Source organism: Macrotis lagotis, chromosome 3, assembly GCF_037893015.1.
Source record: "Macrotis lagotis isolate mMagLag1 chromosome 3, bilby.v1.9.chrom.fasta, whole genome shotgun sequence".
In the NCBI taxonomy this organism is placed as follows: domain Eukaryota; kingdom Metazoa; phylum Chordata; class Mammalia; order Peramelemorphia; family Peramelidae; genus Macrotis; species Macrotis lagotis.
This window is the reverse complement of record NC_133660.1, coordinates 1,987,488-2,011,587: the sequence shown is the minus strand read 5'-3', so window position 1 is coordinate 2,011,587 and position 24,100 is coordinate 1,987,488. Positions and strand designations below refer to the sequence as shown.

At 36.6% G+C, this 24,100-nt stretch overlaps 1 protein-coding gene across 4 annotated transcripts in view; it reads right to left on the bottom strand.

Annotated features, from left to right (window-relative positions):
• The window catches only part of GRID2 (glutamate ionotropic receptor delta type subunit 2), a 1,800,826-nt gene that overhangs the window by 627,225 nt on the left and 1,149,501 nt on the right, over positions 1-24,100 (bottom strand). The window lies entirely within an intron of this gene.

The window sequence follows — 24,100 nt, the reverse complement described above, 5'->3', positions numbered from 1 at the left end:
GAATCATTGAATTTGTATGGTTAAGGCAAAGAAATTAGGGTTTTTTCCATGAGAGACAGCTGGACCCTCACAGAAGTGACTTTTGGTTAAACATGGAATGAGGAGTGCTTCCTCAGGGACTGTCAAGTAAGATCTACCAGTAGGGAAGAGAGACAGAGAGTTGATTACTTCTTTCCAGATTGCGAAGTTTCCTTTCTTCTTGGCTTCCTTTCTTGTCCCTTTTTCTTCTTTTCCTGAGTTCTTTCATTCACTTTTACTCTTTCTTCTCCTCCTCCTCCTGTCATTCCCTTTTTCCTCAAGTGCTTCCAATTTTCCCATTTCCCAAATTGAATTCTTGTCTTTTTCACAATCCAATTCTTCCTTATTCATCTTAAGGACTCTTTTCCTTCTACTCTCTTCACTCATAACTTCTCCCACTATTCACAGTATTCCCCTTTTATTCATGTATTTAATTCTGTTCTCTTATTTAAGCTTTGAACTAGGTAGATGTGGTATGAATCCTGAGTATGAATCCTGCCTTAGGTATTTTTTAACACTGTAACCCTGGGAAAGGCAGATAAAGTCAATAAACTTTTCTTAAACACTATGGTTTGGTCACAATACTGTAGTGAAGGGTGGGGTGGATACTGGTGGATAATGGCAATTGCTAACTATTACTAAAAACTTGCTCTTGCTTCCTTGAAATTTTCTGCCACCTGGGTCAACAGACTAACTACCCATTCTGGATCAATATTCCACTATCTTTTTATAGTATTTGGTGATAATTAGTCAGTCTTGTTATACTGACCTTTATTGTAATAAAAGAAATTGAGAAAATCAAATATATAAGTTATAAGTTAATGAGTATATAAGTTAACTGGTAATCCTATTTTCTTAATAAATTATTTAACATGCAAAACCTCAGAAATCTTATCTCATGAATTCCAGGATGCATAATTAATTGCATATATCTTTTATTTATCATTGATTTAATATTTCAGAGTACCTCATCACTTTGTGAGATTTTGACATTGACAATATATCTTTGAAGATTAATATTTGTTCTGATAATATGGAAATTAATGCTAATTTTTTCATAAAAAGTATGCATCAGAGATGACTCTCAAATATTGGATCATAAATAAGACAGATAATTCTTGCAAAAATTTATTGAGTTAATAGCTATAATATCTTTACAAAACAGTTATGATATCAAGTTTAAAAATGGATTTGAGATAGATCTTTTTACTTCTGAGCAACAAAAGTGAAGTAGGGATGAAGGTAGAATAGTGTTAGAAAAAGGTGGTGGTATTGATGGAGCAGGAGAAGATAAAGAAGCCAAAGACCTGGATGATAATCTACTGAAAAATGCAAGTAAAGAATTGATTAAAACCCCTAGGATTGTAGGTGAAGTTATTTCATTAAGAATTTTTTCTTCTTTGTTTTTCCTGAAGTCTTTCTGTGTGTGTGTGTGTGTGTGTGTGTGTGTGTGTGTGTGTGTGCGTGTGTGTGTGTTTGAAAACTAGCTCTGCACAATTTAAACATATTTTTAGAAAATTATCATGACTCCTATTTAATTTTCTTAAATTTCAATGTCTGGGTATCTCCAATACTGCAGTAAATAAATCTATGCATAGATTCCACTTCAGGCTTTATTGGTACAATGTTGAATGGAACAGGCAAAATAGAAAAAATTGAAGTGACGAAGGAGAAAATTTATGAAGAAGATTGAGAGATGGGGTGGTAGAACTAGGAAGAAAGATTGGCTGAGTTGAGAAAAGAAAATATTGAAGTATTGAAGATAGGGAGGACTCAATCTGAAGGAGAATTAAGGAAGAGGAAAGGGGAGAGGAATGGGAATGGGAGAAGAAGAAAGAGAAAAGGAGATGGTGGAAAAGAAAGAGAAGAGGAAGAAGGAATTTAGGAGTGATCTAGGTTGTATAGTGAATTAGGAGTCAGGAATTCTTAAGTTCAAATTCTGCCTGAGATACTTACTAGCTATTTGACTTTGGCTAAATCTATATAGACCTGTTTTATTATTCTCATCTGTAAAAGGAAACAGTTGGACAGATGATCTCAATTCTAAATGTATGATAAAGTAAGAGATTAGTGAAACAAGGAAAAGGGAGTTGAATGTGACCATTAAAGTACTGAGACGATAAGTGGACACTAGCAGTTAAAAGGAAAGGGAAAACTTGCAAGTTGACAAGTCCTCAGTTTTCTATAGCAGTTACACATGGGAATTTCTATCCATGGGAACTAGCAACAAGGAAAAATTAAAAAAGAACTGAGCTTCCAACAAGTATGGAGAAGCTGGGAGAATTTTAGTGGCCTGAGTAGAAATTTTATGTGTGTGTATATACACATACATTCATACATACATACATTTAATTGTGTGCATATATGAAGGCATGTGTCTGTATTGTTTCTGTCATGGCTACATGAGTGCCCAAGGTTCAGGTAGATATTCTTGTAGAAGGGAAAGTAAAACAGTTTCCAGAAAGTCTTTACATTCAATTTTTTAAGATAAATAAAGTATTTCTAAATAACAATTAAAACCTCTTTAAAAAAACATAACAAATGATTTCAAAGTGAAAACAAAGAAGACAAATGAACTGTGTTACTGGAAAATCATGAGTAGAACAAGGAATCCTAGAAGGAAACTGAGACTGATCATTGGAGCTTTAAATCTTAATATAATTTAATACAATTTCCCTTGCATTCATCTCCAAGCCTTCATCTCCTCAAATAAACTTCCTATCAAGTACTATTGAGATCTTATATTTTCTAGTTTCCTTTAAAATTTACCTCAAGCAGGCAATAACAGAGCTCAGATAGTTTTAATGCATTCTAGTTATCATACATGGATGAAGAAAAATAGTTTTTAGGAATGCTGAGATATTATCAGGGATGTTTGAAAAGCCATGGAAAACCTGAGAGGTTACCATAGGAGTTGAGAGAGTAAATTATCTTGATATCCAAATAAAGAGATTAGAATATAATCTATAACAGATAGACCAGTGCATGTAATTCAACTGCCAAAGTTTAGGAGGAAAATACTAATGAATAGCTGGTGAATATATGGAAAAGGAAGCAATGATCAAGAAGAGATCTTGCCCTATTAACCTTATTTTCTTTTTTCAAGCATGGTTGTTATAATGGTAGATCAAGGGAAATGTATATGCATTTAAATAAAGGGCCTCGTGCCATGCTTATTGAGAATATGGAGAACATAGAGAGATGTGGATCACATGACAGTATAGTCAGGAAAATTTAGGACTGGTAAAATGATTGGATTCAAGAAATTGCAAAAATTAATGGTGTGAAGTCAAGTGGGAAAAAAGGTCTTACAGTGGATATTCCTAGATGGTTATACTGAATCTGATGATGTTTCATGCTTTTATCAGTAATTTGGACAAAAGAATATATGGTATTATATTCATATCTAAGAATGACACAAAATTCGACAGCCATTAGCTATCAAAATAGAAATAGAATCCAAAATGGTAATGACTAGATTGCTCAGATAAATCTAATAAGATGAAAAGTAATAGGGTAAAATAACGGCTAGAAAAATACATAATTCTTCACTTCAAAGGATTTGAAAACGTGCAAGTTTTCATTATCTTTGGGTAAAATACTGTGCAATGCTTTTGTGTCCTGAAACCATTTTTTGTTATAAAGTGCTTCTTTTAGACCATGAACATTTTTCCTGTGATGCAATATAATTATGAATCCCAGAGCACCAAGAATACACAGAATTTCCAAAGGCTTGTTGGGTTTAAATAAGCTATAACAGATTGCCAATAGGTATTTGTATAGGAAAACTATAAACATCATTAAGAATATTTATGGGGGTGGCTAGGTGGTGCAGTGGATAAAGCACAGGCCCTGGAGTAAGGAGTACCTGGGTTCAAATCCAGTCTCAGACACTTAATAATTACCTAGCTGTGTGGCCTTGGGCAAGCCACTTAACCCCATTTGCCTTGCAAATACCTTAAAAAAAAAGAGTATTTAATAAGGGGCAGCTAGATGGTGCAGTAGATGGAGCAGTCCAGGAGTCAGGAGGACCTGAGTTCAAATTTGGACTCAGACAGTTAATAATTGCCCAACTGTGTGACCTTGGGCAAGTCACATAACCCCATTGCCTTGACAAAACAAAGAAAAAAGTTAATATTTATGAAGAAACGATTTATTTACATATAAATAATACAAAAATATATAGGAAATAATATAATTTGTAGTTGGAGTTGGTGGTGAAATGAATGAAAAAAACAGTTTGAAGTCAAGTTTGAAAAAACTTTGGAAAAATTGGGAATTCTATGAGATGGATGTGATAAAGGAATACATTCCAGACAACTTGACCCAGGTTATGAGTACAGATATAGAGTAAACTGTGTGAGAATCAGAAAATCAGTTGGATCAATCATAGAGTACAAAAAGGAAACTCTGATATATATTCATTAATCAGTAGTTGGACTGGTATATATATATATATATATATATATATATATATATATATATATATATATATATATGTTAGATTTGAACTCAGGTACTCCTGACTCCAGGGCTGGTGCTCTATCCATTGTGCCACCTAGCTGCCCCCAAAGATACATTTTTAAAGATATTAAAAAATCATTCAGTTTTCAAACTCCTTCCTCTTTGACTAAACTAAAAATGGATATTACTTGTCATAACAAAAGCCAATACACAGAAACAATAGTTGTGACATAATGTGCAAGGTGGCAGAATGGTTATTATCAACATTATTCCCTCTATATTCCAAAACTTCAAAACAAACAAAAATGTATCAAGTATATGGTAATTAAATATCAATGACAAGATGTGAAGACAGAAACATTACACAAGGTAAAAAAATAAAAATCCTTCTAAACTAACATTAGAAATCTAAAATAATTACAGTTGATACTCATGATAATTTTGTCTAGCCTTGCTAGGTAAAACCAGTACTAATATCCTGACTGATTTCTTCCAAGCATCATATGTGGTGTTCTCTATCATGTCTAGCCTCTTTCTTTGATAATATTTCACTCTGAACTCTTCCAAGAAATGAAAATGTTGAATCTAATGACTGTAACTAGAGATGGAGAAGACTGGGCAAGTCAGAGCCAGAGAGGGAAAGCATATGAACTTTTCTGGAGTCTTTCTGGAGTCTTACTCTGTTTATAGGGAAAATTGATTATAAACCCAATTAAAAATGATCATTTCTCAGTTGTTAACATAGGGCAAGGACCCAGACCAGACTAAGCACAGTCTAAAAAGGACTGAGCTTGATGATTCCTACACTGTGTGTGTGTGTGTGTGTGTGTGTGTGTGTGTGCAGTGCATCACTGAAAGAGGAAGAGAAAACCATTGAGGAAGTAAGCATGAAGCAAGTCATTTGGAATATAAAGGGCTAAAAGACAATAATCACAATAGAAGATAGGAATGACTAGTGTTCAAACAAATAAGCCAACTGTAAAAATTATGACTGAGTAAGGATCCAGAAAGGGCCATAACATCATGAATGGGCCATAACATCATGAATAATCAATAGGAAAACTCATCAGCCTTTTATAAAGAACTTACTATATGGCAGATACTGTTGACATAAAGACAAAAATAAAGTAATTTCTACCCACACAGATCTTACATTTTATTTAGAGAGCCAGTCAATATGCATTGAATTGGAATATCCAAAACTTATACAAAAATAATACAAAATAATTTAGTGATGGAAGGCAGTAGTAGTTTGGTTAAAAAGAAAAGACATCATGTAGGAAGTAGTAATAGGACATTAGGTGATTCTAAAAGGAAATTAAGAGAGATTTCTCTTGCTTTGTCTGATTTCAACTCCACACAAAACAATGACTCTCCTAGATTAAATTTATAATTTCACTAACAAGTTGCTCACTCTAGTCTAGATTGACTCAACTCAAGATAGCTTAGAAATTCTTCAGTAAAGGATCTTCTGTCTCAAAAAGGGAGATATAGTCCAGCAGACCTGAGAGATCTGAAAAGTCAGAGTACAGCTCAGGTCAAGGCTCAGTAAGCCCACCTGGCAGCAGACCAAGCGGACAGGTAACAATGCCAGCTTGGAACACAAAGTTCAAGTCCTGTAATGCTGGTACAATAGATGAAACTGGGTTGAGTTACTCCTAACACAGAGAACAAACAACTAGCAAGTGAAACATAAGCAACATCTTAGTAGGAATTAACTCCCAGCTCCCAGCACAAAACATTTGGTTCACTATCCTTTGTGCTTTCAGTCTGATAAAGACAATAAAAAATGCCTTCTCAGAAGAAGAAAACAGTGACAAAATGCCTGCATGGGACACCTCAAAGGGGATAAGAAGGTCTCAAATTCTAAAAGACCTCTTGGAAGAGTTCAAAAAATATTTTCAAAACCAAAGAATAAGAAGAAAAACTGAGGAAAGAAATGGGAATCATTTAGGAGAAATTATGAGAAATTAAATGAAGAAAGCAATACTTTAAAAGTAAAATTGACCCAATGAAAAAAAGAAATCAATTCTTTTAAAGCTAAGCATAGCCATCTAGAAAAGGAATCCAATTCATCAAAAAGTAAAATTACCCATTGGGAAAAGGAAACACAAAAAGTAAATTAAGAAAATAAAAGCCTAAAAAAATAGAATTTGAATGGAAATTAATGACACTATGAAATATCAGGCTTCCAAAGACAAAATCATCCTTGAAAGAATCCTCTGATCACCTCCAGAAAGATATCAATTTATGGGTAACTGGTATTAGGGAGAACACATTGGAATTGAAGATGAAGTTAATGAGTTTAGAGGGAGTCCCAGAATCCCTCAGGATAAGACTAAAGATAATATATAAGAAAACAAAGTATTCGTGCCCTGAGGGAATGCAACAATACAGTGTTAGTACTAAAGGAGATGTGGATCTTTAGTTTCTATTTTTGAAAGGTCTACACAAAGAAGTATGTGGAACTTTCAGAGCTTACAGAGTGAAGTAAGCAGAATCAAGCAAATAACATACATATAAGCTAAGAGAATAGGGCATCTAAGTGGCAAAATGAATTGAACACTGGGTTTGGAATCAGGAAGATTCAATCTCATATGACCTCAGACACATACTAGCTTTGTTATCCTGGTCAAGTCAATTAACCATCTAATTTATCCATTCCTATAATACTACTATTCTTTTGCTCTCTTCTATTTATTACCTTTATTTTTGTTGAGGTCTTTTTCAATATTTCAGAGTTCTTAATAGAGTAGAGTTGATCTTTAAATAGGAAAAAATTTTAAGTAACTGCTTTCCTTCTGAACTAGATAACATTGAAATAAGCCTTAGATTGATGGGTGACAACCACTAGTACTTGTCCTTCTCTATCACAAATTCTGATATGTTATGATCACTTCTCAAATTTACCATTACTTCTTTCTCAATAACACAGTTTTTCCTTTTCAGTGAGAATCATAATGAGAATAGGATTTCCTGTTGTTGGTCCCTTTTCCTTTTGAAGCATGAAACTACTATTAAGACAGACAATTCAACGAAATTTGATCCATTTTGCTTGTGGCAGGGAGTGGACACAAGAGGATGTACATGTCAAAAAGAAATACACAGAATGTATATAAATAAGGTACAACATACAACCAATAATGACTATTTTTGTAAGAATGAATTTAAAAAGAACTACCGAGACATGCGGCCAGCAGAGTAAGTATTCATAGCACTATACTTAAACACTACTACTTTGTGACAACAAGAAATAGGTCAAATGCATTAGTAATATTTCAGCAAGGAAAATCAATTGAGGGAGACTTCGACACAAAGGAAAGACTTTTAAAATAACTAGACAAGATCTGTAAAGGGCCTATTGCCCATACTATTTTTTATAGGATTGTCTTTCATTTTGAAATTTGACTATGACTCAGGAGGTGGGGAGAGGGCACAGGAAAGAAAGAAATTTATTTAGTCCCATGATAGAGAAGGTTAACAACCTAACTGTGATTTTATGTGTGTGATGATGTGAGGGTGGGGAAGAGAGGATTACCTAACAATGTAGATCTTATCTTACACGCCACAGGAAAGTAATAGGTATGAATCCTGCTCTAGTTCTGTCGCTATGAATTTTTCATATGACAAGTGCAAGTTCCAGCCTGCTACATCCATATCTTAAAGTAAGTAGGGCTTAGATAACAGGCAGCACTGGTGATTTTGACAAAAGGAAACACCGCATCAGCCTTATATAATGCTAAAAGGCTAGATAACTAGAAGTCCAATAGAGAAAGACTCAGTTTTGCACAAGCAAAAAAAAAAAAAGAAAAAGAAAAGAAAAACAATAGAGCTGTAAAATTCTGAAAAATAATATACACCAATGAGTCAATCAATTACTAAATCTCTATTAAGCATCTGCTATATGACATGTAAAAATACTATTTTCTGTGGATATACAGAACAAGTCCTTCTGGGAGTTTATAGTCTATCATATAGGATAATTATATATATATATATATAAATATATATATAATTCATAAAAATATGAAGTAGAGCACAGGGAGCTCTAAGGAATTAGGAAGGGCTTCCTATAGAAGATGGAGTTTCTTTAGCTGAATTTTGAAAAGTTACAGTATGAAAGAGAAACCATAAGGGACTCAAAATAATAAATTGTTTACATTCCAAAGGGGGAAGGGTTACTTTTTAACTTCCAACAGCTTTATCATGATTAGGGTTGTTAGAAAGAATATACATAGATAGAGGGTGGATATGAGTTAACTCTGATGGAATGAATTAACAAAATAAAGAGAAGACAGGTGGGGGTGGGTAAATAATTCACATAAAAGGCATTAAAGCAAAAGCTTTTTAAAAAAATTTTCTGTACTTATTTTATTTATTTTGAGTTTTACAATTTTTCTCCTAATCTTACTACCCTCCCCCCAACCCTTACAGAAGGCAGTTTGCCAGTCTTTACATTGTTTCCATGGTATACATTGATCCAAATTGAATGTGATGAGAGAGAAATCATATCCTTAAGGAAGAAACATGAAGTATAAGATATAGCAAGATCAGACACTAAGATAGCAGGTTTTTTTCCTAAATTAAAGTTAATAGTAGGGGCAGCTAGGTGGCGTAGTGGATAAAGCACCAGCCTTGGAGTCAGGAGTACCTGGGTTCAAATCCGGTCTCAGACACTTATATTACCTAGCCGTGTGGCCTTGGGCAAGCCACTTAACCCCCATTTGCCTTGCAAAAAAAACCCCTAAAGTTAATAGTCCTTAGTCTTTGTTCAAACTCCATGGTTCTTTATCTGGATACAGATGGTATTCTCCATTGCAGACAGCCCCAAATTGTCCCTGATTGTTTCACTGATGGAATAAGCAAGACCATCAAGGTTGATCATTGCCCCCATGTTGCTGTTAGGGTATACAGTGTTTTTCTGGTTCTGCTCATCTCATTCAGCATCAGTTCATTCCAATCCTTCCAGACTTCCCTGAATTCCCATCCCTCATGGTTTCTAATAGAATAATAGTGTTCCATGACATACATATACCACATTTTGATAAGCCACTCCCCAATTGAAGGACATTTACTTGATTTCCAATTCTTTGCCACTACAAACAGCGCTGCTATGAATATTTTTGTACAAGTGATGTAAAATAAAAAGCTTTTATAGTGAAAGGGAAGATGGGCAATACTTGAATTTCACTCTCATTAGAAATGGTTCAAAGAGAGAATACCATGTATACTCAGATGTGGAAACTTGTCTTTCCATATAGGGAAGTAAGAGAGGATGAGGTTAAGAAGAAGGGGAGAGGGAAAGAATGGAGGATAGATTGGGGTGGCAATGATCAGAAGTGAATAAGACTTTTAAGGAGGGATAGGACAAAAGGAGAGAGAGAGAAAAAAAGATAATGAAAAAAGTATGATAGAAAGAAATACACAGCTGGGATTCATAAACATGAATATGAATGGGATGAATTCACCCACAAAATGGAAGTAAATCTCAAGACACCATTATTCAATACTGCATTAGAAATGTTAGTTAGCATTAGGAGGATGGCTTGAGGGCAGAAACTCATCCCCCCAAAAGCACCAAAAGTCATAAAATTATGACTTTAGCCAAAATTTGAGGAGCAGAACCCATAGAAGATTGAGTGACACAATTTGCCAGTCCAATACAACTTGGAAAATTCATGGGAAAGGTCTGTTTCACCAGCCCAGGGGTTGGAAAGAGCTGTAGAGCAGCTGTGCCGCAGTCACACCACCTAGGAGCAATCCAGGTCCATTCTTCCAGGAACAACCCATGGCTCATGTGGCAACTGGGGTGGTTCTCAGACCTCCTAGTCCAGGGATACCCAGGACCTCTTGAACAATTGGTGAGAGAACTTTGCCACACCAGAGTGAGCACAAAACCAGGCCAAAACTGGCCTTGGAGCAACCATGAGGAAGGCCTTTGAGGAGTTACCCCGCAGCTTGCAGAGTGCTAAGTCTACAGATGGGAAGAGGGTGGGGAGAGAATACAAAGGTAAAGGAAAAAAATGGACTTTCAATGAAACAGGGGATTTTCAAAGTTTCCCGTTGAAATGACTAGAAGAACAGAAAGTTTGATCTCCAAATACAGGACTCAAGTGAAGCATTGAGAGGGTGGATGGGAAGGACTAATTATAAGGAATTTAATGATGTTTAACTGCATGTATTCCTGCATGCAAAGAAGATAATAATAATTCATATGAACCTTCTCATTTATAAGAGCAGTTAGAAGAAGCTTATATAGATGAGGCACAGGAAGGAGTTGAATATAATGGTATAATACAGCGTAAAGAAATATTGTGGCCAAATTCCAGAACTATCAGATAAAAGAGAAAATCATGCAAGCAGTCAGAAAGAAACAATTTAGATATCAAGGAGCCGGGGAGACAGAGCCAAGATGGCAACAGGAGAAGAGCCTCTCTTAGGTGCTCTTGCCATAATATTTCAGAAATCATAAAATTATAACTCTAACTAAATTTTTGAGAGAGAATCCACAGAAAGATCCAGTGAAGCAACTCTCCAAACCAAGGTAACCTGGAAAATAGTGCAAAGGATCCACTCCAAGGGGTTAGAAGAGTGGCCTGTCAGAGTGAAGGAACTTCAGCCTCCCAGAGGCAGCCTGAGGACTCCTGGGAGCCACAGCTCACAGCAGTGAGAGCAGTTTCCTGACTGCACCCCAGGGAGCACCAGGCACAACTTGGAAGATCAGTGAGGGGACCCTCTGCCAGAACCAGCATTTGAAGTCTAGCAGTCTAGATCCAGGAAATGGAAGCAGGCTGAGCCTGTAAGCTGGAGCCCCCAGGCAACTGAGCCTTGAGTGCTAAGCCTACCAAAGGTAGGGGAGTGGAGATAGATTTCCGAGGTAGGTCCACTGTACCTGGAATAGGACTCTGGGGCTCTGACCACATTCAGATCCTGACCACAGTCTAGTATCCCCACAGAACAGCAGCCCCCCCCCCCCACCTCAGCCCCATGGCAGAAGGGTGTGCTTATGGTCATTCACAGATTGGGGGCGGGGAGAGACAGAGCTTCAAGCACTGAGATCCTTGGGGGGGGGGGGTGTTCCAATAATAATCAAAAGCTGAGGAACCATGCCAAAACCAGGCATAGGCTGGGGAAATGAGTAAACAGAGAAAAAAGAGGAACACCACTGAGAAATCCATTGTATATGACAACAAGAAAGATCAAAATACTCAATCTGAAGATGAGGAAGTATAAGCTTCTGCATCTAAAGACTCCAAGAGAAACAGAAATTGGGCTCAGGCTATGACAGAGCTCAAAAAATTGAAAATCAAGTAAGGGAGATAGAAGAAAAATTGGGAAAAGAAATGAAAGAGATGCAGGAAAAACATCAAAAAGAAGTCAGCAGCTTAGTCAAGGAGATACAAAAAAAAAATGCTGAAGAAAATAAAATGATAAAAACCACCATAATTCAAATGGATAAAACAGTGCAAAAAGTTATTGAGGAGAAGAATGCTTTAAAAAGTAGAATTGGACATTCAGATCCTGACCACAGTCTAGGCCCCCCCATAGAACAGCAGCCCCCCCCACCTCAGCCCCGTGGCAGAGGGGGGTGCTTATGGTCATTCACAGACCAGGAGGGAGGACAGAGCCCCACACACTGAGACCCTTGTGGGAGTGTCCCAAAAGCTCAAGAAACACCCCAAACCAGGCCCAGGCTGGGAAAATGAGCAAGCAGAGAAACAAAAAGAAGACTATTGAGAAATATTTTGCAAATGAGCCCAAGAAGGACCAAAATACTTAGTCTGAAGATGAGGAAGCACAAGCTCCTGCATCTAAAGACTCCAAGAAAAACAGAAATTGGGCTCAGGCTATGACAGCGCTCAAAAAAGACTTTTGAAAATCAAATGAAGGAGTTGGAAGAAAAACTGGGAAAAGAAAGGAGAGAGATGCAGGAAAAACATGAAAATGAAGTCAGCAGCTTAGTCAAGGAAATCCAAAAAAATGCTGAAGAAAATAGCATGCTAAAAACCAGCTTAGGTCAAATGGATAAAATAGTTCAAAAAGTTAGTGAGGAGAGGAATGCTTTAAACAGCAAAATTGGCCAGATGGAAAAAGAGATAAGAAAACTCTCTGAGGAGAACAAATCCTTCAGAAAAAAGGAAAGAACTCAGGGAGATTGATGAATTGAACAGAAATCAGGAATCAATACTTCAAAACCAAAAAAATGAAAAATTAGAAGAAAATGTGAAATATCTCATTGAAAAAACAACTGATATGGAAAACAGACTTAGGAAAGATAATTTAAAAATTATTGCAATACCTGAAAGTCATGATCAGGAAAAGAGCCTTGACATCATTTTCAAAGAATTACTACAGGAAAATTGCCCTGATATTCTAGAAGCAGAGGGCAAAATAGAAATGGAGAGAATCCACCGATCGCCCAGAGAAAGAGATCCCAAAAAACCAACCCCTAGGAATATTATAGCCAAGTTCCAGAACTCCCAAGTCAAAGAGAAAATATTACAAGTAGCCAGAAGGACACAGTTCAAATATCGTGGAGCTGCAGTCAGGATCACACAGGACTTAGCAGCAGCTACATTGGAAACTTGTAGGGCTTGGAATACAACACACCGGAAGGCAAGAGAGCTTTGAATGCAGCCAAGAATGAACTACCCAGCAAGGCTGAATGTCCTCTTCCAGGGAAAAAGATGGACTTTCAATGAACCAGGGGAATTTCAAAGGTTCCTTTTGGAATGGCCAGAGCTGAACAGAAGGTTTGATCTTCAGATACAGGACTCAGGTGAAGCATGGAGATTGAAGGAGAGGGGGGAAATATGAGGGACATAATGAGGATGAACTGCATGTATTCCTGCATAGAAAAATGACACTGATAATACTCATATGAACCTTCTCAGTTAATAGAGCAGGTAGAGGGAGCTTTTATAGTTGAAGCACAGGAGAAAGCTGAATTCGAAGATAAAATATGGTGTAAAAATGGAGTCAATAGAAAAAAAAGGGAAATGGAAGGGGAGAAAGAAAAAGGAGAGGGGGAATAGTCCAAGATATTTCACATAAGATTTTTTTTTTTATTACAATGATATGGAAGGGGGGAGGCAAGGGGGAATGAGGGAAACTGCTCTCATCAGAGATGGCTAGGAGAGGAAACAGCAAATATACTCAATGGGGTATAGACATCTGGAGTAAGAAGGAGCGGGGAGCAGGGGGAAGGGGTGGGGATGTGAATAAAGGAGGAGAGGATGGACCATGGGGGGGAGAGTGGCCAGATATAACACATTTTCTTTCTTACTTCTTGCAAGGGGCTGGGAATGGAAGGCCTGCCCAGGACCACAGGGCCAGGTGGATTCTGGGCCTAAGGGGTGGTATGGGGGCTCAGGGCTTCTTGGCCCCAGGACCAGGGATCTGTCTGCTGTGCCACTCAGCAACCCTACAGCAGAGTCATAGTGAAAGGAGAGAGAAAATAGAGTACATGGTAGTGGAGAAATAAGAAAGGAGGGAGTTGCGATCAGCAATGGCAATGGTGGAAAAATATGGAAATAACTTTTGCGATGGACTTATCATAAAGAATGAGATCCACCCATGACAGAGTTTTTGGTGTTGGAACAAAGACTCAAGCACATTTTTTGTTATGATTATTTGGGGGAGGGTGCAGGGCAAGTAGGGCTGGATGGCCTGCCTGGGGCCACATAGCAGGGTGATCTTTGGGTGTCTGGGGCCGTATTTGGACCCAGGTGCTCCTGGCTCAAGGGCCAATGCTCTGTCTGCCACCCAGCCACCCCTACTATTATTACTATTTTATTTTATTTTGGGTCTCTTTTTTTTTTTCTTCTTCTTTTTGGTTTTTGCAGGGCAGTGGGGATCGGGTGGCTTGCATGTCACACGGCTGGGTGATTGTTGGGTTTACGAGGCTGGATGTGGACTCCGGTGCTCGTGGTTCCAGGGCTGTTGCTTCATCCATTGTTCCACCTGGCCATACCTACAATTGTTACTATTATTATTTTTTTATTTTAATTTTTTTCCACTCCCCTTTACTTTTTTCGCCCAAACAAGTCTATCTATATTCATGGGGGAGGAGGGGTATTTTGTTTACTTGTAAACAAGAATATTTTATTAATATAAAAAAAAACATTTGTACAAAATGAGAATAAAAAATAAATTTAAGGTGAAATGTAAAAAAAAAAAGTAGAATTGACCAGATGGAAAGAGATAAGAAAGCTCTCTGAGGAAAACAAATCCCTCAGATCTAGAATGGAGCTAAAAGAAGCTGTTCACTTTACAAGAAGTCAAGACACAATACTTCAACACCAAAAGAATGAAAAATTAGAAGAAAATGTAAAGCATCTCATTGAAAAAACAACTGATCTGGAAAACAGATACAGGAAAGATAATTTAAAAAATTGTTGGGATACCTGAAAGTCATGATCAGGAAAAGAGCCTTGACCTCATTTTTAAAGAATTCCTAAAGGAAAATTGCCCTGATATCCTAGAAGCAGAGGGCAAAATATAAATTGGGAGACTCCACCAATCTCTCCCAGAAAGAGATCCAAAAAAAAAAACACCCCGCAGGAATATTATCGCAAGTTCCAGAACTCCCAAGTCAAAGAAAAAATATTACAAGCAGCCAGAAGGACACAATTAAAATATCATAGAGCTGCAGTCAGGATCACACATGACTTAGTGGCAACTACATTAAGGGCTCGTAGAGCTTGGAATATAATATTCCAGAAGGCAAAAGAGCTCAGAATACAACTGAGAATTAACTGCCCAGCAAAACTGAACATCCTCTTCCAGGGGAAAAGATGGACTTTCAATGAACCAGGGGAATTTCAAATGTTTCTGTTGAAATGACCAGAGCTGAACCGAAAGTTTGATCTTCAAATACAGGGCTCAGGTGGAGCATAGAGAGTGGAGAAGGGTAAAATATGAGGGGCTGAATGATGATGAACTGCATATATTCCTGCATAGAAAAATGATACTGATAATACTAATATGAAACTTCTCATTCAATAGAACAGGTAGAAGGAGCTTTTATAGATGAAGCATAGAAGAGAGCTGAATTTGAAGATATAATATATTGTAAAAAATGGAGTCAATGGCTAAAAGCAAAATGTAATGGGAATAAGAGAAAGGAGAGGTGGAATAGGCTAAGATATTTCATATAATAAGATTTTTTTACTATTGCAATGAGCTATTACAATGATATGGAAGGGGGGGTGAGGGGGAATGAGGGAACCTTCGCTCTCATCAGAGGTGGCTCAGAGAGGAAACAGCATATATATTCAATGAGGCATAGACATCTAGAGGAAAAAGGAGAGAAGGGGGACAGGCGAAGGGGGGGATGTGAGTGATGGAGGAGACGGTAGACCATGGGGGAGAGTGGTCAGATATAACACATTTTCTTTTTTACTTCTTGCAAGGGGCTGGTATTGGATGACCTGTCCAGGACCGCAGGGCCAGGGGGTTGCTGGGCCTAAGGGGTGGTATGTGGGTTCGTGGGCCTCTTGGCCCCAGGGCCAGTGATCAGTCTGCTAAGCCACTCAGCTACCCTACAGGACAGGTAAGAAGAGGGACAGAGTGAAAGGAGAGAGAAAATATAGTATATATGGCAGTGGGGAGGTATGAATGGAAGGAGTTCCGATCAGCAATGGCAACAGTGGAAAAATATGGAAGTAGCTTTTGTGATGGACTTATCATAAAGAATGTGATCAATTCACAACAGAGCTGGTGATGTTATAACAAAGATTGAAGCAAATTTTTAATTTTTTTAATTTTTATATTTTCTCTTTCCTTTACTTTATTGCTCATGAGAGTCCATATTATTTGGGAGGAGGGAATATTATGTTTACTCTTAAACAATAATATTTTAGTAATGAATAAAAAATCATTTGTACAAAAATAAAAAATAAACATAAAAAAAATAGATACCAAGGAGCCACAGTAAGAATTAAACAGGTCCTGGCTGCATCAACATTAAGGGATCAAAGGGCCTGGAATGAGATTTGGAAGAGCAAGGGAGCTTGCAATGCAGTCAAGAATCCACTACCCAGCAAAGCTGAGACTTCTCTTCCAGGGGAAAAGATGGACATTTAATGAAATGGAAGAGTTCCAACATTTTCTGATGAAAAGACAAGAGCTTAATAGAAAATGTGGACATCAAACAGGAGGCTCAAGAGACACATGAAAAGGTTAAAAAAAGGTTAAATGGAAAAAGAAACTGCTATCCAGTAAGATGAAACTGAATATATCCCCTCCTGGGAGAAAGATTCTCATAACTCTTGAGAACTGTAACTCTATTAGAGGGAATATACTTAGGCAGAAGTAATGGACACTCATGATTTTTTTATGACTCAGATATAATGATTTAAAAACAATAACTCCTTAAAAAAGGGGACAGGAAGGAAATGGGAGGATGGAGGAGACTGAATGGGGTAATTCTCATTATATTAAAAGGTACAGAAGACCTATTGTGATAGAGGGGAAGAAAGGAGGAGCTGAGAACCACCTGAATCTTCCTCTCATCATACTTGGCTTAAAGTTAACTTATATAAATACTCAAGTTAAGAAACTTATCTTACCTTTCAAGTATTAAAAGGGGGAAAGGGGAGGGAAGGAACAGGTAGGGGGAGAAAAATGGGACTAACAGAAGGAAGGGAGGGAAATAGGGAAAGGGGAAAGAAAGGGAGGGTTGATATAGGAGGGCAAACACCCTGCAGGGGGTGGTATTCAGAAACAAAATACTGTGGAATATGGATAAAGGGGAAAAGGGGGAAATATAGAGGGAAGATAGCATGGAGGGCAATAAAGAGTTAATAATTATAACTTTGAAGGTGAATGGGATGAATTCTCCCTCAAAAGGTAAGAAAATAGCAGAGTGGATTGAAAACCAGAATCCTACACTATGCTGCTTACAAGAAACTCATTTGAAGCAAAGAGATACATATAGAGTAAAGGTAAAAGGTATGGGCAAAATATATTTTGCTTCAGCTGAAGTGAAAAAAGCAGGAGTAACAATCCTTATCTCACAGAAAGCAGTTGCAAAAATAGATAGAATTAAAAGAGGTAAAGAAGGAAACTATACCCTCCTAAAAGGTACCATAGACAATAAAGAAATTTCGATACTAAATAAGTATGCACCCAATTGTATAGCATCCAAATTCTTAGAGGAGAACTTTAAAGAGCTACAGGAAAACATAGACAGCAAAACTCTACTAGTGGAAGACCTCAACCTCCCACTCTCAGATTTAGATAAATCTAACCATAAAATAAACAAGAAGGAAGTTAAGGAAATAAATAGCTTGTTAGAAATCCTAGATATGATAGACTTATGGAGGAAACTGAATAGGGATAGAACGGAATATACTTTTTTTCTGCAGTACATAGCACTTACACAAAAATTGACCATGAACTAGGGCATAAAAACCTAATGATCAACCAGAAAGACAGGAGTAGTGAATACATCTTTCTCAGATCATAATACAATAAAAATCATATGCAATACTAGACCAGGATGATACAGACCCAAAAATGATTGGAAACTAAATAACCTCATTTTAAAAAACGAGTGGATCAAACTACAAATTATAGAAAGAATTAATTATTTCATCCTAGATAATGACAATAATGAAATAGCATACTAAAAACCTATGGGATTTACTCAAGGCAGCGATCAGAGAATATATTATATCTTTAAATTTTTACATGAGTAAATTAGAGAAAGATGAAATCAATGAACTAAATATGCAACTAAAAAATTAGAGAAAGAACAAATTAACCCCCAAATTAAATACCAAATTAGAAATTCTAAAAATTAAAGGAGAAATTAATTAAATAGAAGTCAAGAAAATTATTGAACTAATAAATAAAACATGAGTTGGTTTTATGAAAAAGCCAATAAAATTGATAAACCTCTGGACAATTTGATAAAAAAGAGAGAAATGTAGTAAATTGGGAAACAATTTTTACAACTAGTATTTTTTTTAGGTTTTTTCAAGGCAAATGGGGTTAACTTAATAAACAGACAGATGGTTATTTTAAATTTAATGATTCATATCTTTCCAGGATTTCTTTTTTTAAAGGTTTTTTTTGCAAGGCAAATGGGGTTAAGTGGCTTGCCCAAGGCCACACAGCTAGGTAATTATTAAGTGTCTGAGACCAGATTTGAACCCAGGTACTCCTGACTCCAGGGCTTGTGCTTTATCCACTGTGCCATCTAGCCGCCCCAAAAACTAGTATTTTTGACAAAGGACTCATTTCTAAAATATATAGAGAACTAAGTCAAATTTAAAAAAAAAATGCCATTCCCCAATTGACAAATGGTCAAAGGATATGCAAAAGCAATTTACAGATCAGGAAATCAAAGTGATTCATAGTCTTATGAAAAATTGCTCTAAATTGTTACTTATTAGATAAATGGAAATTAAAACATCTCTGAGATACTACCTCACACCTCTCAGACTGGCCAATATGACCAGAAAGGACAATGCTCAATCAGAAGGGATGTGGGAAATCTGGGACACTAATACATTGTTGGTTGTCATCCAACATTTCTGGAGAGAAATTTGGCATTAAACCCAAAGGGCAACAAAAATGTGCATACCCTTTGATCCTGCAATACCACTACTGGGTCTATACCCTGAAGAGATGATGAAAAAGGGTAAAAAACGTCAGTTGTACAAAAATTTTCATAGCACCCCTGTTTTTGGTGACAAAGAATTGGAAATTAAGTAAATGTGCTTCAATTGGGGAATGACTTAGCAAATGGTAGTATATGTATGTCTTGGAACACTATTGTTCTATTAGAAACCAGGAGGGATGGGAATTCAGGGAAGCCCGGAAGGATTGGCATGAACTTATGGGGAGTGAGATGAGCAGAACCAGGCAAACACTGCACACCCTAACAGCAACATGGGGGTGATGACCAACCTTGATGGACTTGCTTATTCCATCAGTGCAACAATAAGGGACAATTTTAGGGTATCTTCAATGGAGAATACCATCTGTATCCAGAGAAAGAATCATGGAGTTTGAACAAAGACCAAAGACTATTAACTTTTATTTAGGAAAAAAAACTGTTATCTTTCTATGTGATTCTGCTATGTCTTGTACTTTATTTTTCTTTCTTAAGGATAGATATCTCTCTCATCACATTCAACTTAAATCAGTGTATACCACTGAAACATTGTGAAGACTAACAAACTGCCTTATGTGGCTGGGGTAGGAGGTAGGGAAGGAAGATTAGGGGGGAAAATTGTGAAACTCAAAATAAATAAAAGAAAATAACATTCTAATTGATGCTGTTGACCATTTCTTTTCATAAAGAGCAGACGATTAAACATTTACCACTATCCTCAAGAGAGAGTTGACAGACTATGGAATCTGTCATACTTGCCATTTTGTTAGTTGTCTTTTTAGTTGTTAATCTTGTTACCAGGGAGACTTCAATGTTAGAGTCTGGAGTGGGCCATATTAGCAAATAACTTTGGTATAAATAATGGCATCAGTGACACATTAAAAGCAAATTAATATACAACTGTAAAGATGGAATTTACGTCTTCATATAAGATTGTTTTTGTTTCTGAATATCAAATTTGTTTCATTGATAATTATTAGGTTTAGAACAAATAAAAAGAATCAAGAATATGAATTTTAATGAAAAGGCTTTATCTTGAGTCTAAAAACATGATTCAAATACTTGAGTCATAAAATGTGACTCAGCTACTGCCTTGGTTGCTCATTTTCTGTGTGACCTTGAGCAAGACATTTATCCATCCCCTTTGGTACTCAGTTTCTTCATCCATAAAATGAAAAGTTTATATTAGAAAAGTTATAAGATTCTATCCAACTCTAGATATTTGAGTTTGTGAACCTTTGATTCTACGTTTGGTCTAAAATTTTGGTTAGTTGTATAGCTAATGGAAGAGATAAGAAATGTATAAGTCAGATTATTTCACTTTTAACTCTGAAATAGCATAGACAAAATCTACCAGCATGATGGAGAAATTGTATAGGAGAAATAAGAAGTCACTGAGACTTTGTGAACCATTGAACAACAAGGTCACAGATCATCATAGTGTAAATTTATTAACAGCAAAATTTCATGCATTGAATTGCCTCATGAGAAATACCTGCATATTATTTTCTCCTGTTTTTCTTTCCACTTACCATCATTTATCTGTTACCTTAGCAACCTCCCAAACTGCTATTTTGTCTTTGTGAAGGAAGTTCCCAATCATGAGTCTAAACAAGTTTTAGCATCCTTGCCAAATCATGAATTAATAAATTGGCAGGGTAGCATAGTGTTGTACAACCTCCCCCGGATTCACACCTGCCAGCTTTCTATGTAGATATAGCTCAAAGTTTCTGGCAACACCTTGGGTTTGGATTGACGGAAATTTTTTTTCACTTGAGTAATACTCAGCTTGATGCTCATACACCTCCATTGACAGCCCTCTGGCTTCTCATCAAAATGATTTTGTAGAACCAAGTGTTGGTGCCAGTAGAGAAACCCTAGCCAGATTATTCATTTTAAATGTTTTTTTCTTCCACTTTTCATGTATGGTAGCTGTCATTCTTACTACTTGCACAAAACTTCTTGTTGTTCTTCAGTTGTTTTTCAATCATGTCTTGACTCTTTTTGATTCCATTTGGGGTTTTCTTTGCAAAGTGATTCTGAAGTGATTTGCCATTTCCTTTTCCAGCTCATTTTACAGATGAGCAAACTAAAGCAAAGAGTGTTAAGTGAATTGCCCAGGGTCATATAGTTAATAAGTATCTGAGGTTGGATTTGAACTAATGAAGTTTAGTCTTTTTAATTCTTGGCCCAGTATTCTATCCACTTTGTCAACTAGTTTCTCTACTGCAAAGCTAAGATTTTGCTAAAATGTTTTAAAAAATGTTTATGTTTCATTTGACTGGATATTTGTTTGTTGTTGTTGTTTCAGGGAGAAAGAATGTAATTTAATATATAATGTTCACAATAGGTTCCACCTGTGTGCAAAGGTACAAAAGATTTTTTTCCCCTATTAGTGATTTCATCTTAAAGTTAAAAAAAAAAAAAAGTGATGTAAAGCCAGAAGAAAGATCAGGGAGGATGACAAGTCAAACAGTGTAATAAACTACAGAGCAATGATCCTGTGGGAAGGGGCTACAGAGCCAAAGTTGCCAGCTGGAAATGGAATTGACTGCCAAACTCAGCACCATCTCAAGAGGATCCTCCATGTGGAGGCTGGGTCCCAAGCCAGAAAAGTACCACCTGCAGTTAGCACAGAACAATAACATAGTGTGCAGAATAGTAAATGGTGGCAGATTCCATTTGATGCTTTTCAAGCAAACATTGATCAAGTATCTACCTATATAAAACACCAGTGCATTAGGAAGAAAGATCAGGAAGAGAGTTTTGACTAGATTTTATTGTTGTACCAAATTCCCCATGAGAAAATTACTTTCATCAAAGCATATCGATCTCTATTATTCAACTTATAATCTTAGAGCATTGTCAAGAGTCCTTGTTCAGAGTCACAGAGAATGTAAGTTAGAGGAAGGGCTTGAATGCAATTGTGCTTTCTATCTCCCATACCATATTTCTTTACTGGTACTGAGAATACAAAATAAAAAATAAAATATTAATTGCACTCAAGAATACATTCTTCTATAATGACATAATCAGAGATTCTTAGCATGAGATTGCATTATATGGATTAGACACAAAAACTTTATCCTTTTGTTAGCTTTTGTAAAAAATGATTTTAACATATATTTCCGATGTTTTGGTAGAGGAGTGGGTCCAATTTCTGGAGAGAGACTCATATGAGGTGAGGGGACCTCCTGTCATAACCTGACTCAAATGGAAGCAGAATCAGTATCTCCAGAACCTTTTCCCACACTCTTCTCCAATGAAGGTTTTCATTCCTACTGGAAGGTAAAGTAGGAGTTTGGGGTTGGAGGTCATTGCTCTTCCCTTCTCAGAGAGATGGAATACTAGGCTAGAAATATGTCTATATGCTCCCTTAAATACTGTTCAACTAGGAAATATGTTCAGAATTGAATTAACTTTCTATCATTTGACACTGATTTGTCAAAATATTTGTGATTTTGTAGGAAAGGTGACCACCCTCAAAGCTAGACTCTATCCCCGGATACTATTACCCAATCAACAAAAATAGAAAAATAGAAAAAGAAACACATCTATCCAAATCAAAGCAAAACAGAAATCAGAAAAGACATTCAAAGAAGAATGTATATAAGAATGAAGGAGTTCTCCCATTGGAAGCCAAGTAACTCAGATCAACAGAGGGAGGGAGGAAGGGAAGGAGAGCAAGCAAGATCGAGGGAGTGAGAGGGAGAGAATAAATATCCTGGGTCTCTCCCAAAGGAAAACTTCCCCAAATCTCTAGTGTAGCACTCTGGGATAGGGATGTGATGGAAACTGGCAGCTCCTCTCATATGTTTTCAAAGTCTTCTCTTTTTACAATCTAAAGTAGAGTTAGCCTCTTCCACTTTCCCTCTTCAAAGTTGGATGCAAGGAACATTCCAAGCAAATAACTTGAAAGAGAGTTCAAGCTTCAAAATTTGAACAGTCCCAAAGGGAATAAATAGGTCCTGAAGTGTATGAAAGTGGAACTCAAAGGGGACTTTCATTTGTAAAGTTCCCAAAAAGGAACAGTTAAAGCTGGAGTTCTCTTACCTTTCAACAATTCTGCCCTGTCCTTCATGAAGGGAAGAACATTCATCTCCAGTAATAGAGAATTCAATTCCAATGGGCTTTAGGAAAAGAATTATAGCTATTCTTAAACTTTTTTATGTGCCATGGACTCCTTTGGCACTTTGGTGAGATCTAGAGAGCAGAAGTGTAAAAGGTGCTATTGGAGACCCACAGCAATATTGCTAGAACTAAATTAACATGCCACTGAATAAGTAAAAAGGAGCTACAATAGAAAAATGCTATCCAGAGAGAGAATTGGCAAACTGTGAGTACCGAATGAATCACATTTTTTTTCACTTGAGTTGTTATGTGTGTGCATATTTGAGTGTGTATGTAGGTTCTTTTGTCACTTGGTTTATAAAGAAATCAGTTTTGCATGACTTTGCATATATATCAATATCATATTGTTTGCCTTCTGAAGGGGTGGGTGAGGGGGAAGAAGGGAAGGAAAGAATTAGGAACTCAAAATTTTAAAACATGAATGTTAAAAAAATTTAAATGTGATTGAGAAATATTTAACAAAATAAATAGAAATACAATAAAATAAAGATAACATTACATTTTGGAACTAAGTCAATATGAGGCCCATAGGAATTCTTCATGGGGATTAGTAGCCTCTTTTTCTATTTGAATTTCACACTATTACTATAAACATTTCAGAATGTTTTTAAAATACAAATTAAAATACATAGAATTATGTGAAATATCAAACTCCGTTAAAATAGAGCAATCAAAAGTAATTTATTGTAATATCAGGAATCCCAGGTTTAGAACCCTTTTATTGGTAATGATAGAGCAGCTAAATGGTGTAGTATATAGAGTGCTGGGTCTGAAATCAAGAAGATTCATCTTCCTGAGTTCAAATCATCTTCAGACATTAGCTGTGTGACCCTGGCAAGTTATTTAACCTCCTTTGCTTCA